Source organism: Ursus americanus, chromosome 3 (assembly GCF_024610735.1).
Source record: "Ursus americanus isolate L20-20 chromosome 3, mUrsAme1.1.p, whole genome shotgun sequence".
NCBI classification, from domain to species: domain Eukaryota; kingdom Metazoa; phylum Chordata; class Mammalia; order Carnivora; family Ursidae; genus Ursus; species Ursus americanus.
This window is the reverse complement of record NC_142129.1, coordinates 55,819,683-55,838,072: the sequence shown is the minus strand read 5'-3', so window position 1 is coordinate 55,838,072 and position 18,390 is coordinate 55,819,683. Positions and strand designations below refer to the sequence as shown.

Here is an 18,390-nt window from a genome sequence, read left to right as displayed (position 1 = left end):
GGACAGGGATCAAAATTTCTACATGACTTAAATTTATAGTTGTCTCTAAAACCAGTGCAGGAAAAATAAATAAATAATGCTTTTAGAATTGAATGCTGCCCCGAGCACATTTTAAAATGTTTTGTCCACCTTTGTTCTTTCAGAGTCAATGCCTGTGTGATTTTTTTTTTCCTTCACAAGGCATCAATATGCTTAGCTTGAGGACACTGTCTCTAATGGTAAAGGAGAAAAGATGTGCCTCTAGCCCTGAAAGAGGTATCTGTGGGGGAAACAGAGAATGAAGGAGGGAATTTTCCTTCCCTGCTATAAACTAAAGAGTATTGCTAAGTATACTTTCATTGTTGAAGATCAATCACAGCTGTAAAATGGAAGGAAAATCTGCAAACTTACTGTGCACTGTAGTGGTATTGTTTTGCTATGTTTACGATGCCATTAATGTAGCAGCATAGATGGTCTTTACAAAATAGCGTTTTTTACTCTTTTTGTGCTTTTTTCCACCCCACTATCAAATCAAGGATAAAAGAATCATTTGCTTTAGTGACATCTACAGGCACTTTCAGAGAAAAACATTCTCAACTCTCATAACTGCAACACTTGCATTGACCTAACCAGGAACGCCTGCCTGTATAGATTCAAACTGACCATCAGTAGTCTTCACTGTAGTCGTGTATAGAAGGCAGACCTTACTGTAGTTTCAGTTGAGTCTTAAGTGCATCCATTTGTCTCCAAAGCTAATCTTCATCAAATGTTTAGTCATCTTGATTTCCCACACTCCCATCCCATCCATATTTGTTCAACGAAAACTGAACGTTACACTTTGGGCTTAATACTGTACTAAAACAATGTAAATGTCTCCAATTTGTTTGTGTATGCTTTGTTCCACTCACATAAATTGTACCTTTTATGGGATTTGACTGGATAGGGGAGACTGCTGAGTTCTCATACACACACCCCTGCTACCCTCCTACTTGCTAGGCTATGGAAACTTGTGCTCCTGTTTCAAGATATTACTAATGGAAAGGGTGATAAAGTTTTTGGAGGAGGGGGGCTGGATTACCAGAGTTCGAATCTTATAGGAGGTGACTGGATTGAATAACCTTGAGGAGCTTTACCCAAGACAACCTGTCACTTGCCACATCTGAGTGACTGCATTACAAGTAAAGCTGTGGAATGTTGGGCACCAGATCAGGCAAGAGAACAAGATGAAGTGGGTTAGCCAGAGAGAACATCTCTCAGAGCAAGAGACGGCGCAGTGTCAGAGATGGGGGAGGGGCAGGGTGCTAATGATAAAAACACCACAATGGTGCCCTATTAAAGAAAGAGCCAGCATTAGGAGCCTGCCATTCCAGAGAGCACATGACACCTGAATAAGGTCTCCCAGCAGCACCAGCTAAATAAAGAAGACTCTTTTTGTTTTTCTTTTTTTTTTTTTTTTTGCCCCACAGGTCTTACTCCTCTGTCCCATCCAACCCTGAAGGATCCAGAGGCAAAGAATGGCAAGTCAGGAAGATATGAAGCAAAAAAGAGAGAAGAGTCAACACACCCCTTCCCAACTTTGTGGTCAGGCCAAAGGGAAAAGGAAAAGTCCGAAAGTGGATATGAAAAGTTCGGTTTAGATCAGAGTGCTCTTTTAATACCTGAAAAATGAAACTGAAAGTGACCAGAAAATATCATCTAGGCATGAGGAAGGAATATCTGACAGAGAAGTTTTCAAAAATGGTAGGAGAAAAATAAAGCTATTTTCTAATCTTATGTTACTGAGTCCTGACCATTTAGTTGATACAGCTGGAATTTTACTTTCTACTATATTTCCTTTGTAGGTAATAAGCTAGTTTTAGGGAGAGCTTGAATAAAAAAAGGGGGATATTTTTGTCCATGTTTAAAATTCAGGAAAATATCCCAAAAGTTAGAGCTATTTTAAGATATATTTTGCATATTTATAGTTTTAAATTTATATAACCTTCATTTAAATTTTTCTTCCTCATAATAATACTTTGTATAGAGTTCTGCCTCTGTTCTATGAGAACAGGAGAGCAAACCTCAGGGACTTCTCTTTAGGACTCTTGTTTGGCTGGACTTAAGACTTTTGATCCCCCAACTCTCCCACTCCCAAAAGTGAGGCTTGTACTGTCTCATCTCCATCAAGTCTACTATCTGTGTCTGAAACTGTCTGCCTTCTTGGAAGGCTAATTTATCTTTGCTGAAGATTCTTTTGAGTTCCCTACCCCTCACCCCCATGGGGAAGTTCCCATGGCCAGAAAGTGCTACTGTGTCTCCAGATGGCTTTTCTAGGAGACAGTCTTGCAGACTGACTTACACTGATCAGATCTGAGGATTTTGAAACTTCACAAATATTTATCAGAAGGATTTACAGATGCTTGGTTTTTATAACTGCCTGTTGATACAAATGCCACATCAGCTGCCTCAAAAATAAAATGGATTACTCATCAGACAGGAACACAGATGATGAAACACAAAAGATCTACTGGTAATTACATAACACCCTGTGGACCATGGGACAATGAAGGTAAGGGTCTAAGGAATTGTTTTTTTCTGGAATTGTTTTTTTCATTCCAGGCAGGATGGATTATACAGGAGGGTAAGGGTAGTGAAAAAGAGAAATAGGGGAGGGAGTCCTTTCAAGAACCAATTTACTGATAACAAAAACCAGGAAGTAGTGGTGTGTGTTGCACGAATACGCACTTCCTTGTTCCTTGCTGCACCAGAGCTCTCGCCACACCACTGAGTCATCTAGCAGCAGCCACTCTCCTATTTCTTGTAATCTTCCATCTTCCCAGCTTCTTCCATTAGAATTTAGACAACCCTTGAGACCCAAGGACACAGTACAGAGGGCAGAGGATTTCTGCGTGCGTTTTTCTCTCTCCTCCATTTCTCCAGGCAGATTATTGCCCTACCCAACACCACCATGAGTCAAGAAAGCAGGAGCCAGTCCATTACCTCCTGGGGAGGTCATGGAGTGTGATTAGGGCACAGCTTTAGCTGGCTTGCAAAGTCAAGTTTAACAACATGAATAAGCAAATCTCTCCACCCCTAAGCATTTCCTCCTCCCATCCTCCCACTTTGTCCTCCTCCACATCCCAAGGGCTTTCCTAAAAGCTCTCCTAGAGAAAAATAACAACCACTACCACCCCACCAGGTAAATTCATCAAGGGGGTCCCCTCACACATTAGGTAGCTAATGTGCTCTGGGAAATATGAACTCAAAAAGAAGAGCAATGTGGCATCTTAGAAGCACAATCATTACAAGAAAAATTATAACATTTATGAAAGCAGAATAAAACAAACACAAAATTTGAAAGTAAGCATATAAAATATCCTCAAAGAGACAGAGAGGATCCTGGAAACCAGACACAGGGGATATGGGGTGAGGGGGTGGGACAGGGAGTGAAGATGCTTCTATGAAAAAGAAAAGATTTTTAAAAATAATTTAATAGATTGACCATTATGAAAGATACAACTGCAAAACTAGAAGATTAAATGGAGGAACATGGCCTATCACAGGTGGCTCAGTATATTCTTCAAAGTATTGCTTCATCCATTTTAAATAATCCTCTGTCCATGACAATCTAACATAATCTTCTCTTTTCAGAAAACCCATTTATTCTCCCTTTAAGTCATAGTTAAACTACCTCCACTCATATTGCTAAACTGAAAACCATAACATACCAGGACCCAGTATCTGCATTCGGACAGAAGACTGCTTCAGTTTTATTTAAAATCTGGGGTTGGTGGTGGATGCCTGACTACATTTGTGTAAATCAAGTGTCAATCTTGGTGACTGTCTCCAACCCAAGATGGTTTGGCCTCTGGGCTTTCATTTCTAGGAGTTGAAATTGCCAGTGACAAACACCCTGTATCCTGCCTTGCCCCACCCCACCAAAAAGATGGCAAATATATTGCTAACTGGATAAAAAGAGAAATAAATCCCTTTTTACGAGGTATCCTGGTATGTAGAGTAAGATTTGCCATGCTTAAAGGAACATTTATGCTGCTGTAAGGATCATCCGTTCAAAAATGATACAAAATGGACAACTTTAAGAATCTGAAATATTTATTCCTTTTTATATCACGTACATGAATAAATTTAAACACATATTTAAATGGACATATTCTCTTGGTCTGGGGGAAAATAATTTGGACTAGAACTACACCCAATTTCTACATAGGGCCTCAGTACTAGTTTGGGATGTCATAACAGGGTCCCCCAAACTTCAACCCCACCACTTAATACTACAAGTATTGCAAAGAATAACTATTTGCATTACAAAATATTTTTCCTGAGACCACAGAATTTGGAATTATGCCTCCAAAATTTATGGCATTGGGTAAAATATGTAACATGAATTTCCTGATCAAAAATGGGACACTTATTTAAGTCACACTACAAAAGTTTATTCAACACCTACAATGGGCCAGACTTTTCCTTTTTCTTTTTTTTTTTTTTTTCCTCCCCAGAAAGAAAAATCCCATGGTCATAAAAAAGTTTTAGATTATTTGGAAGAAAGATTCTAGTGGGAGAAAATCACTTGTGTTAGTTGTTTTAAAATCACAACTATAATACGTGACAGATTGGCTTTCAAAGTACTAATTTTAGTAGTCCCTAATCCACAGATATTGATAGCACCTTAAACACAGAAATGTTTTCCTCTAGAAGAAAGCATGAAATGTACTGGAAAAGTACTAAAAACATGTCTTGTGTAAGCAATTAATAGGAAATGTGAATCTGACTTAGATTTAATGCTGTCCTTCTGCTTCTTTTTACTATAAAATACAATTTACAATCCATGAATAAAATACTGCTTTTGTTATATATGGACCAGTGGGCAGAAGAAGCCACTTGATCATACGATGTCCCTAATAATAAAGCCTATAAAATGTTTATATACTATATTTAAATGGTTTATATAATTTTGGAAAGAGAAGAAAAGACACAGAAGATAAGGATTTAATTAGCTTGTGGGTTGAGCAACATCCAAGGGCTAATACCTCTCCTTGCAGAAAGAGATGATTTTCTGATGACATCATTCATTACAACATGCATGATATAAAGAGGACACGGCAGTCATTAGCCATACCCTATAAAGTAGAGAGACAAGTGTCTGCTTCATTAGCTCATCATCAAGTTTTGGCCTTTAGTTAAAGATGTACAACATTGGCTATTTAAGGCATTCACCAGTACATACTTGGCCTCAAACCCCCTCAATTGGCTTAAAATGTTAAATTTCTTCTTTCTGGCAACTAAAAACATTAAATAAGAAATGAAAAAGTTAACAAAGTTCATTTAAGGCAAACTTTTGGATACAATGTTAGCTTTCCTAGACTATATTTACATAACGTGAAAACAACAGAATAAAGAAGGAAGTCACAACAAATCCATGTCTGATAGGGGTAATATCATTTCCCTGTACCATTACCTGCCTCTACAACTTCAGTAAATTATAGCTAAACTTGCCAAGAACAAACAAAAGTAAACGTGCTCTGAATCAACACATTTACAGTCAGACCTCAAAGAATTCGTTAAATCAAGGATCATGACTTCAAAATAAAAAATCACCATGCATATGAGGAAATGGGGCAGCATGAGAGAGAGTTATTAGAAACAACAGATAGCAGATTTAGTCATGCAAAAATTTCAGACATTGGAATTATCTGACACCAAATATAAAGTAAGTGTATAGAAATAATGTACAAATAATAAAATGAAAATTATGTATAAATAAGAAAATAGCAAGGCAGTTCTGACAAAGAAATATAACATTTCTACCAGTGGGAAAAAAAACATATATCTGGATATAAAAACTCAATGTATAGGTTTAACAAAAAGTAAAAATGGATGATGAGAACACAATTGAATTCATAGAAAAATCTAAAGAAATTGTCCAGAAAATAGAATGGGATAGAAAATACGGTGAGAAGTTAAAGGATGTGAGGAATAAAATAAGAAGGCCTAATATCAATATATCAGAGTTCCAGTAATACAAAAAAAGAGAGAATAGGGTGGAAGTTAGTATTCAAAAAAATGATGACTAAGAATTCTGCAGAAGTTAGAGAATTTTAGATTTACAAATCCCAGTGAACCCCAAGCAGGATAAATAATACTGTCATAGTACATTGAAGCAAAGAAAAGATCTTAAATACAGCCAGAAACAGAATAATATTCAGCAATGAAAAGAAGCAAACTAGTTACAAAATGGATAAATGTCAAAAAAACTTTGCTGAGTTAAAGAAACCAGATGTAAAAAACTGCACAGTATATGACTGCATTTATATAAAATGTCTATAAGGTAAATTTGTAGAGGGAAAACACAGATCAGTTGTGCCTGGAGATAGAGCAGATATTAATTGCAAATGGTATATATATCAGCCAAACATAAGACAAAAGAAAGGTGGATTAGCTAAAGTAATGAAAGATAGGACAGATTTTAAGTATAAAACATTACCAGAAACAGATCAAGTGATGATATAATAAGAAAAAATTTAAATCACTAGGTAGATGCAAGACTTCTAGATTTTTATGCAATAATATAGATAAAATACAATCAAGGATCTATAGAACTACAAAATTGTATTTAATAAATCTATCAACACAGTGGGAGATTTTTTAAATGTCCTCAGTAATTATTAGATTAGACAGACAAAAATATCAAGCTATAGAAGATTTGAACAGCATGTTTACTTATTTTAATCCAATGACACACAAAATCCATTATACCTAATAAATGTTTCATGTATAAAGATAAATTTATAAAAGTTGCTAGAACGCCAGCCTCAAAAAAATTCAAAGATTTATATCATGCAGACCACATAACCTGACTTATACACAATAATTGAAAAATAATTAGAAAACCAACATATATTTGGAAATTAAATGCATACTACCAATAAATTAAAAAATCATGAAATTAAAAATACTTAGAGCTAAAAGATAAAATATAGTAGTAGCACATATCAAATCTTGTAGAACATAGCTAAAGCAGTACTTAGACAGTGACTGCCTTAAGAAATTTTATAACATAAATTTTGAAAATTAATAAACTAAGCAACAGTATAGCATAACAAACCCCCAAAAAAGTAATAAAAAGAAACTAATGAGGACAGATATTAATAAAAATTAAATAGAAAAATACACAAAAATCAAATATCTAGAAATTTTTTAAATAAATGACTGATAAATGGAAAAACACTGATAAAATTTATCAAGAAAACAAAGGGAAATTAGGGGGGCATAATGACAGAGATTAAAAGGTTTAAGAGGATATCCTCAACAACATTATATCACAAAATTTCAAAACTTAGATAAAATGAACACACTTTTTTAAAAAATTCAACACACTCAATTCAAGGAGAAATAATAAAAATACTAAAACACTAAAATTAAAACTAAGTGATCAGTAGTTTACAGTTACCTCACAAGGAAAACACCAAGACTAAATGATGTGACAGGCAAGGTCTACCAATCATTTTAAGATCCCTATATATGAATCCAGAAAACAGGAAAACAAAGAATACTACCCAACTAATCTGTGAAACTTATAAAAATTTGAGATCAAAATAAGAGAAGGTCTCTAAGTGAAAGGAAAATTGGAAGCCAAATTCACTCTTGAACATAGATACTATGCCCATAGACACCTAAATAAAATACTAGCAAACCAAATCTAGCAATGAATATAAAAGTCTGAATATCATGACCAATTAGATTGAAATAGAAGGTTAGCATAATATAAGAAAGGTGATGATACAATACATTAACAGATTATAGGAAAGAAATCATTTCATCATTCCAATAGGTGAAGAAAAACCATTAGATGAAATTTAGTGGCATCCATGATTTTGAAAACTGTAAGCACACTGGAATAGAAAAGAACCTGACAAAGTGTGTCTACAGAAGCTATGGCCAATACGGTGCTTGACGGCAAAACATGAATGCATTTCTTTCATACAAGCAACAACAGGCCAAGTATACCTGCCATCATCCCACAGAGGTTGACAATTGCACGGTGCTTATCTCGCACCAAGCAGAGTTTCTACACACTCTGCATTTAGGCAATGGATAGAGAATTCAGTGGAGTTCAAAATTCCAATGTTAATATACTTTATCAGAGATGCAAATAACAACTGATACCTATGATACTTTAGGCACAATTCTGGGCACTGGGTATAGAGATGAAAAGGCAAGAACCATTCTCTGAAGAGGTTTTGAATTTAGTGGAAATTGGAACCATATTGCCCTCTAGGCAACTAAAAGGCATTTTACATTCATCTGAGTACAGATCAAGAGACACTTTTAAAAATACTATGAATACTTTATGTAAAAATGTTTAATACCAAAATAGATTTTCACTCAAAATTGGTATGATATACCTATGCCTGGTTCCTAATGAAGATAAACATAAAGGAAAACAATAAGACTACAATGCAAATTAATATTTTAAAGAAATCATATTTAGAAGACTAATTTATAGTAGAGAAACGTACCTATATTCACTTGGTCTTTTTGTAAATATATGTTGTGCTGTCATAGGAGAATGTTCTTTCAAAAGCTAGAAATTTTGTTTTATGATCAACATTTTTCTCAAGCTCAGATGCACCTATCAGTGATTTGAATCTGAGCTTAGCAATGGAGTCTCCAATTAAGAGAGATGTCATGCTTCAAAAGATAATCGATGACCAAGGAAATAATCAATAATGACTAAGGAAATAATGAAGTCTAGTATGGACTTGCTGTAGGCCCTAACAGAAAATTCTGTAAGTTAGACGACTTTATTGTTCTAAGCCTTAAATAGTAATAAGAGCCAAAATGTATTGAGCTCTTATGTTTCAAGCTCTATGCCAAGCACTTCATAAATGTCATTCCATTTTAATCTGCTGATTTAGATTTTGGTCTGATAAATGCTTGTATGTAAATTCTGGTCAAACCATTTTCGCTTCCTGCCCACTGACCATACATAGCAAGGTGTAGACACTCAATCCTCTGAGTCAAAAGGTGGATCAGAAATTAATGCGATTGTTACAAACCTCTATGTATACCTTCTTTGTTCCCCAGATCTCCCTGTGAGTGGACGGAGTGAAGCCAGGGCCTTAGAGATGCTACTTGACTTTTCCTGTCCTGCTCTGATGGATTTTGTAAGAATGGAGCGAAAGCTAGAAAGTCCCTTCAAATACACTAAAATACATTCTAAGACAGTGGACTTTACTAACGAAAGAGGCATAAAAATAGGGATACCATACTGTTGGGAATAATAATTGAAATCACCTTTCCACAAAAAAATTGAAAACAGTGGTTAAAGGTGCAAAAAGGTACATTTCCTTTGATCCAATTTTCATGTCTAAGAGTTTTTCCTAGTCAATCTAAACAGAAGTATACACAAATGTGTGACCAAAAATATTCAAGATTGTTTATAACAGCAAAAAAAAAATATATGGAAACAGTCTAAATTTCCAAAAATGGAGCAAGAGATAATTCTTAGGATAGAATAGGTAGCTACTTTAAATAATATTATAAAGAAGGGTTTCTAAATCTCAGAATTATTGACATTTTGGACTGCATAATTCTTTGTCATGGGGGCTGTACTGTGCACTGTAGTACATTCAGCAGCATCCCCAGCTTCTACCCAGTAGATGCCAGAAGCAAAAATTGTTTTCAGATGTTACCAAATGTCCTCAGGGGGTAAAAACTGCCTGGTTGGGAATCACTGTTATAGAACAATATTTATGGCCATGGGAAAATGTCCATAATGAGCTAAAGATGAAAGAAGGAGGCTACAAAGGAGTATGACAAATATTTCTCTTTACACACACACATACATACACACACACGCATATACACACACACACTCAGAAAGGAAAAAAGAGAGAATTTTTTTTTTAAAGGACTGGAAGGATAGTCTCCAAAGTATTAATAAAAATTATTTCTGGATGGTGAGATTATAGTCTGTCTCTTTTTCCATTCTTTAGTGTTATCTAAATTTTTGGAGTTGAACTTTTATTCCTTTTTATAATAAGGAATAAAATGAGTAGCCTTTATAAGCATCACTATAAAAGCCTTTATTATCAACATGACAGTGTGTCTGTTTCCAAAACAAAGGACTGTCAATGATTAAGGACTGCAATGTAATTACTGAAACATTTTCCAAAGGAGCATTCAGCTGTGGGGATTAAGGAAGGTCTAGAGACAAGGAGAATCGGTCTTCCTTGTTGGGTATGTCCTCCTCACCAAACCAAGCCATCAACCTACCTGCTCAATGTTGTTTGAAAATTTAGGATTCCAGGTAGAATTAGCCCCTAAGTCAATTTGCAATAAGTAAACAGAAACCCAACATTCCTATGATGATGCTGTACTGAACAAATTTACTCTCCATGAGTGCTTGTGTGTGAAGAATGTGTAAAGAAAAGAAGCCATAGTCACTTATGAAACATTTGGGTGTGAAGATCACAGGCACCAGTCCATTTCCTCACATTTCCCAGGCTTCAGTTTTCTCATTTATATGCACACATGTGTGCACAGACACCCCCACACAAACAGTTCCAGAGAAATCTTTATTTGGTAGTAAGGCCACTTACTACCAGAGGTGAAAGAGGCGGGTCTGAATAAGAAAGTTTGCCAGAGCCTGGAGGGAAAGACAAATAGGAAGTATTAGTTAAAGGTATAAAGTTTCAGTTATACAAGATGAATAAGTTCTAGGGACCTACTGTACAGCACAGTGCCTATAGTTAGCAATACTGCATTGTATGCTTTAAATGTTGCTAAGTGTAGATCTAATGTTAGGTGTTATTATCACAAAATAACATAAACAAATAAAGTGGGAGAAAAAAAAAACCCCAGGATTTAGACAACATGGCTGAACGTTTTCCAAATGTTGTCGTTTTTCCTTTTTAAAGGCAAACTTTCTCAGGATCTCTGATTGCAGGAAACAATTTTTACTTATGCAAAAAAAATAAAAATATTTTTTACCCATGAGGATAATTAATATGTGTATTTTAAATCCTGTGTAATTTTTAGAAAACATGCTAGAAGACTATCATAACTACTAGATTTCTCTTAGAAGACAAATTTGATAAACCTTGAAGATTGCTCTGTAATATTCTTAGGGTGAATTTGAGAATTACAGACTCCTTGAGGCTAGTTCCAAACAAACCATCTAGGAAGCTTGACAGGGTTACTTCTAGATAACTCTGAGTGATATAGGAAGGGGAGAACTGTGTCCCTAGGTCCACTGACCCAGTGTGAAATGCTTTACCTATGAGGGATATGTCTTTGGGTATATTTTCAGAGGAGAGAAAGTACAAAGCAGGATGAAGAAAGAGCAAAGCTGAGGAGACTTAGTAGAAAGAATAGATTTTTTTCATAATACTGTTAGAAGTGAGGCCAAGTGTTTCTCAGGGGAGCCAATTCATTAGACTGTTCATTCTTGATGAATTCAGTATGAAGATGAACAGAGAATGTTCTCCCCATTTGCCAAGAGAGACAAAATATTTCTCCTGCCAAGTTTGAAGAGCAGAATTAAACTCATTAAGCATTTCTAAGATCCCACTCCTATCTCCTTCTGACTTTGCTTCCTTGCCTGGATAAAATGACCTTCTTGACAGCTCCATGTACATTGGATAAAGAGTTTGAAAGGAAGCCTAGTTTTACTCTATGGAAAATACGGTAACCTGTTAGAAGAGAAGTTGGGGGTGGTAGAGAAGAACCAAGTATACCAGGAAGGCTGTAACTTTGTAGAGCTATTGCTACTTCTTAACTTGTTCAGAGCCTTATAATTCCTTGAGACTAGCAAGGTAAAAATGTATAGGGTGCTGGGGGCTTAGATCATGGAACATGGAAAAAAAAAAAAACAACTACACGCGCACACACACACATGCACCCACTAACCAAAAGTGTAACTAACCGAGAAAGCCATGTAAATATCAAACCACAAGATGGTAGACCACATGTTTAAAGCCAATCATAGTCAAAGATTCATAAAGTCCTAAACAGGTTATTACTTCCTTCTCTTGCATATTCTACTAGCATTCTCAGGAATGTTACCATATGGACAATACCATACAGCTTGTCACATCATTCTTGAAGCAAAATAACAAAGGATTCATTAACAATAAGTGACAAATACTGAGTATGAAGATTATCCAGCACTGCACAATTCTCACAAAATTCCCATTTTTCACTTGTGCCTACTTTCCCCATGGCTCACATAAAATGGAAGAGAAATCAATGTCCTATAGGCCGGATGTCCCAGAAAGCAGGTCATCTATGCCACCAAGTATTGACCACTGCTGAGTTTCTATCTACTACTCACACTGCCTTCATGTTAGTCCATATATGTTCCCTATCCCCTGCCCCAGTAGAATGTTGCATCTTATCCCTTCATTTATTTTTAGCTGCTATCTTCCTTCCTCTGCTACAACTTGACGTTGATCTCTCTCTCTGCTTTTTTCAGTACAAATAAATAAATAAAAATAAATAAGTAACCCTAATTCTGTTATTTACAAGATTTAAAGTTTATTGTTGGCAAGATTCTCCAATCCCGGCACTAAATATCACTTCTTTGTTCTCACTCTAAAAACCACCCTCCCTACTAAGTGAGAATAGCCAGCTTTGCGCATCAGTGCTACCTCTGTGGGAGTCTGCCTAAATATGGCGCACTGCCAATGTGTCTGTTTCAATAGAAAGAACTCAATTAGAAAGTTTGAAAAGTTGAACATTCTAGTTAACTCTCTCTTTCTACTTTAATCCGTTATATGTATTACCAAAAAAACACTACTTTCTGGCTAGTTTCCTTTATAAGTGATGACAACGTAGCAAGAATCTAAACAGATAGATGTCAGTCTTTAGAGTTGATTAGTCTTTAACTAAATTGGTTTGCTTCCTTGTAAATGAAGACAATCGGTTTTGTGAGAATTAAATGAGATGTATCTAATGCTCCTAGCGCAGGATATGAAATCTAGGAAGCACTCAAGATATGTTAACTTACATTAACATAGCTCTTCGGTATCTAATTCTAATTTCTTTTCTATCTTCTCTTTTTAAGGTTAAATCAGCTCCACTTACAGACTGTGACACTTATCTAGAGGAGGCGTGGGCTGTCTTCTATCTTATCCTCCATGTGGTTTAGTTTTTATTATGGAATCTTTTTAATGTCAGATGTTGCTAGGCAATTTTTTTCTGGTTTGATTAATTTAGTTCTAGTGCAAACAAAAATATGTCCAAATGGTTTGGTCTTCACTGATGTTGCTTTTCTTCCAAAATAAATAGGTTCTACTTTTGTGTCAAAAGACTTCTGATGTGGTTCCAGAACTTTACAGAGTTGTGGGTGATCACAAACTTAGTGGTTTAAGAACTTCACCACTCATCGTTAGTGTAAATATATTGAGAATGAATAACAATATGTGATCAAGTACTGTAAAAGAGAGAGAGAGAGAGAAAGAAAAGAACTCCAAGTTAATTGGAAGGGAAAATGTATGCATTGCAAATGATAATCAGACTGACTTCTTTTTGGAATTCTTTCTCTATCTAAACAGTCCATGGAAAATATTACCCTCCATCTTCAGGGGGAAACTGATAGGCCATAACTTGAGCAAAACATGGAAACAGGTTATTGAAATTAACCATTCTGATGAATAATTTCTTGAGGTTTGACAAATCCATATGAGTTTGGACTAAAAGTCAGCAAAGCAAAGCATGAACTGCTTTACATTACAGTTTACCCAGAAGACAATAAAATGAAAAAATGCTGAGTTAAGAGTACTGGCTCTAGAAGATCTTTTAATTTTTAATTGTGAAATGTTTTCTGATTTCCTGATTCCTGTTATCTGAGTTTATTTATATAGGCTATGGGAAATTGCCTGGATAATTGTTCCAAGGTTAATCTTTTGGGTAGCTTTCTATAAGGTTCCATCCTATTTTGTAATCACATTAAAATGTCAATGGACTTTATGGATTGCCCAATGATGTCAAAGATACAGAAATACCCACCATGGTGGGAAGAAGGAACACAGCAGTGTTATTAACAATGCTTTTGTTATTAACAGGAATATATAAGAGGGGAATTCAGTGAAAATGGCTGGCATCCAACTATACAGCTAATCTTTTCTTCAGTTGAAGTTGTGGATTCTAATCAGTGGCTCAGAAGGAATGAGGTTGGTGAATCTCACAGAAGAGTTTTTGAGAAACTTTTATTACACAAAAAGCTTTTGAATGAGGAAGTAGGCCTTTAAATGGGATGGCCTCTCTCAGATATTTTGCTCATTTCCAGTAAGTCCGCCTCAAAAATGAACACTGCTTCTAACTGAACAATCACAGTATTTCAACACACCCAAGGCAAACTGGGTAGGGAAAGCTGAATTATGATGAAAGCCTGTACTATTATGACCTTTCTCATGACCATAATTGATGGATGTGCCCCTAAAACACTTTGCAGGGCTGTTGATATATTTAGAAATGCGCCTGTGACTCATTATGCCCATAATTTGGCAGTAAATAGGGGCAGATTACCCCAGTGGCTATGGAGACAAGTCATTGTCCAAGGATGTGGTTCTTTCATGTGTAATCACCTTTTGTAGAATGTACAGTTTTTGAAACTGTACAGGCTGGGCTCAGAATTTCATAAGCTAAACTGTATTTTTTTATCAGTATAAATATCAAAATAATCAAGATCAAAATATTTCAATATCCCTTCTAGTATGAATGCAAGTGAAAAATGCTAAAAAAATCTTTTACTTAAAAGCTTATACTGACCTTTGGCTTCTGCCTCAGATGTAGAAATGTGGAGAGTGTCACTTCTATTCCATCAACTAGAAGAAGCTGGATAAACTATAAATCTTGATTTTTTTCTTGAGCCTAGACAAGTAGGTTTATATGGTATCCAGCTAGTCTAAAGCCTAAGAAGAGATGGATATATTTAAGGAGAGAGGAAATAAAAGCATGGGCTTACTAGTAAGAATAGAAGAACGCCAGGACTGCCATACAAGTGGGTAAGAAATATCCAGTTAAAATTTTTAATAAATTCCTAAAATCCAAGAGTGGGCCATATGAAGATACGGAACCCCTGGAAATTGCAGATGTAAGGAGAATTTATACCATCTCAGTTATTCTTCTCCATGACTTTGTGATTCTCCACTATTAAAACAAAGAACACCTTTCTTGCCAAGGGTAGCAAGAACCAAATAAACATCAATAGCAGTCTACCACTGTGGGAGTGTCAAGAATGAAGAGAAACTTTCTCTGAAATCTAGGTACACAGAGAAGGTCTACTGCTAAGGATGGAACAGTAACATTAAGAACAACTCACGGGCAAATGGGACCCCACCCTAAACACAAGGTAATGCAAGAGGAATTTGTAGCCAGGGATACAGTCAATGAACCCATAGCAACAACCAAACTCAAACCAAGCTCACTTCTGAGTAGGTTGACCTACCACCCTACCATAACAGCCTAGCAGAACACTGATAAGCCCATTTCCAAGCATAGTACTAGTTATCTCACTAGAATTTTCCAAAAATAACGAAGGATATCCAATGTGCAGATCCCAGAATCTCAGAGGTTTCCAAGCAGAATAAATACAATTAAAAACAAAAAAAAAAAAACAAAAAAAAACCCGGCCATATACACCAGGTGTTAAAAACCCAAAAGAAAAAGAAAATCATATAACAAGAATGAAAGGCCACATTACATATAGAGGAACAAAGGTAAAACTGCCAACAGATTTCTCATCTGAAAGATGAGAACAAGAAGATTGGTTGAAAGAAAAAAATTGCAAATAAGAATTTTATACACAATGAAAATATCCTTCAAAAATGAAGCCAAATTAAAGAATTTTTCAGATGAAGATGAGCAAATTAATTACCAGTACACAAAACATTATCAAATGTAAAAAGAAGTTCTCCAGGTAGAAAGACTGTAAGACAGAAATTTAGATTTATATCAAGAACTAAAGATCTCTGCGAAATGGTTAAAATGAAAGTAAATACAAAAGATTTTTCTTATCTTTAATGCCATAAAAGAAAGTTGACTGTGTAAAGCAAAAAATAGTACAGATTTATTGTATGTTTATAAAATATATAAAAGTAAAAATCTTTGGCAACAATAACTCAAAGACTGGGAGGATGGAAGTCAAAGTATACTGTTGTTGGTAAGGTTCTCAAACCTATACATTAAGAGGTATAACATTATATGACTATAGACTGCAGTTAATTAGAGATGTATATTGCCAATGCTATGGCATGAGATAAAAACATTTTTAAATAGTAGTAAAAATAGTAATTCAATAATGGAGATAAGTAAAATGGAAATTTTTAAAATACTCAGGGTCATGATACTGAGCCCTGCTTCAGGCTCCACACTGGGCATTGAGATTCTCTCTCTCCTTCTTCCTCTGCCCCTCTGTGCAACACCCCCCTCCCCGCCCTGCTTGTGTGCAGGTGCACACACTCTCTCTCTTTCTAAAAAAAATAAAAAATAAAAAAAATAATAATAATCAAAAAACATACAGAAAAAGAAGAAAAAGGGAACAAAGAAAAAATGAAAAAGGAAACAACAAGCAAGGTGGTAGATTTTAATCCAGCCACACCAATAATTATACTAAAGGAAAACAGTCAAAACAAGCTAAATAAAAATCAGATTCTTAGATTAAAGGAGAAAAAAAGCAAGATGTAAATACATGCTGATTACAATAAAACCAGTTTAAATTTAAAGACTCAAATAGGTTAAAAACAAAAGTATGGAAAAGACACACCATACAGACACAAACCAAAAGAAAGACATAGTGACTGTCAGACAAAATGGATTTCTAGGGTTAAAGAGTGACATTACAATCCTACAAGTATACGTGCCTAACAACAAAGATTCCAAATGCAAGTGCAAAAACTGATAGACCTAAGAGCAGGAATGGACAAATCCACAATTAGAGCTGGAAATTTAAATGTTCCTCTGTCTCTGTCATTGATAAAATGCAGAGCAAGAAAAATCAGTGAGAATATGGGACCTGAACAGAACTAGCAACCAGCCTGAAGTAATTAGTATTTATAAAACAAAGCATCCAACAACAGCACAATATCCATTCTTTCCAAGTTCACAAATAACATTAAACAAAATAGACCACATTTGGGCTCATGAAACAAATCTCAACCAATTAATAATAATTAAAATCATATAGAGTCTGTTCTATGATACTAAAATAATCTAGAAATCAGTAATGAAAAGATATTGAAAATTCTCCCACACATTTGGAAATTAAATAGACATAAATATTATAAATAACTCATGGGCCAAAGAGAACATCATAAGAGAATTTACAGCATTAAATATTTATATTAGAAAAGAAAAAAGGGCTCAAATAAGTTATCTAGCTTTTACTTTAAGAAACCAGAAAGAGGGGAACCTGGCTGGCTCAGATGGTTAAATGTCTGCCTTTGGCTCAGGTCATGATCCCAGGGTCCTGGGATGGATCCCCAAGTCAGGCTCCTGGCTCAGCAGGGAGTCTGCTTCTCCTCTCCCTTTGCCTCTCCCCCTGCTCATGCTCTCTGTATCTCTCTGTCTCAAATAAATAAATAAAATCCTTAAAAAAAAACTAGAAAGAGGACAAATTAAACCCAAAGCAAGTAGAAGAAAATTATCAAAATGAGAAGAGAAAAAATCAATTAAATATCAAAAGGAAAATAACAGAAAGAATCAATGAGACTGGGTTTTTAAAAAGATGAATAAAATTAATAAACCTCTAAGCAGATTGACCAAAAAAAGGGGGGGGGGGAGAAAGTGATAGCAAGGTAGGGAGGAGATATAAATATCAGTAATCCAACAACTCAAAAGGAAGGGACAAATTCCTTGAAAGACCAACTGCCAACATTTACTCAAGAACAGACAATCTAAATAATTACACGTCTCTTACAGAAATTAAATTTGTAGTTAAAAGTTTCCAGCAAGAAAAACTCTAGGACCAGATGAACTGACTGGCAATCAGTTCTGCCAAATACTTAAGGAAGAAATAATATGAATTATACCCCAAATCTCCCAAACACTAGGGAAGAAGGGCACACTTTCTAACTCATGTTATGAGCCCAGCATTATCTTGATACCAAAAGCAGATGAAGAAATTGAAATGAGTCAAAAACTACGAACCAATATCTATCATCAACGTAGATGTAAAAATCCTCAACAAAATCTTAGCAAATAAAGTCCAGCACTATATACAAACTATGATAATATATCATGACCAAGTGTGGTGGTTCTAGGAACACAAAGCTGGTTCAACATTAGAAAATCAATCAGTGTGATTCATTATGTGAACAGACTTAAGAAGAAAACCATACAACTATCTCAATTGTTGCAGAAAAATAATTTTATAAAATTAATCCATTAATCATGAAAATTCTGAGACAT

The 18,390-nt window shown here is 35.3% G+C and overlaps 1 long non-coding RNA gene across 12 annotated transcripts in view; it reads left to right on the top strand.

Annotated features, from left to right (window-relative positions):
- LOC123789206 (uncharacterized) overlaps positions 1-18,390 on the top strand; it is a 122,794-nt gene that overhangs the window by 94,646 nt on the left and 9,758 nt on the right. For 10 of the 12 annotated variants that reach the window (XR_015723951.1, XR_015723959.1, XR_015723960.1 and 7 more), the window contains one exon: positions 1,446-14,153. This is a non-coding gene — a long non-coding RNA (uncharacterized LOC123789206). Of the gene's footprint in view, positions 1-1,445; positions 14,154-18,390 lie in introns of those variants that run through there. The other 2 variants (XR_006778718.2, XR_015723950.1) reach the window with 2 other exon arrangements.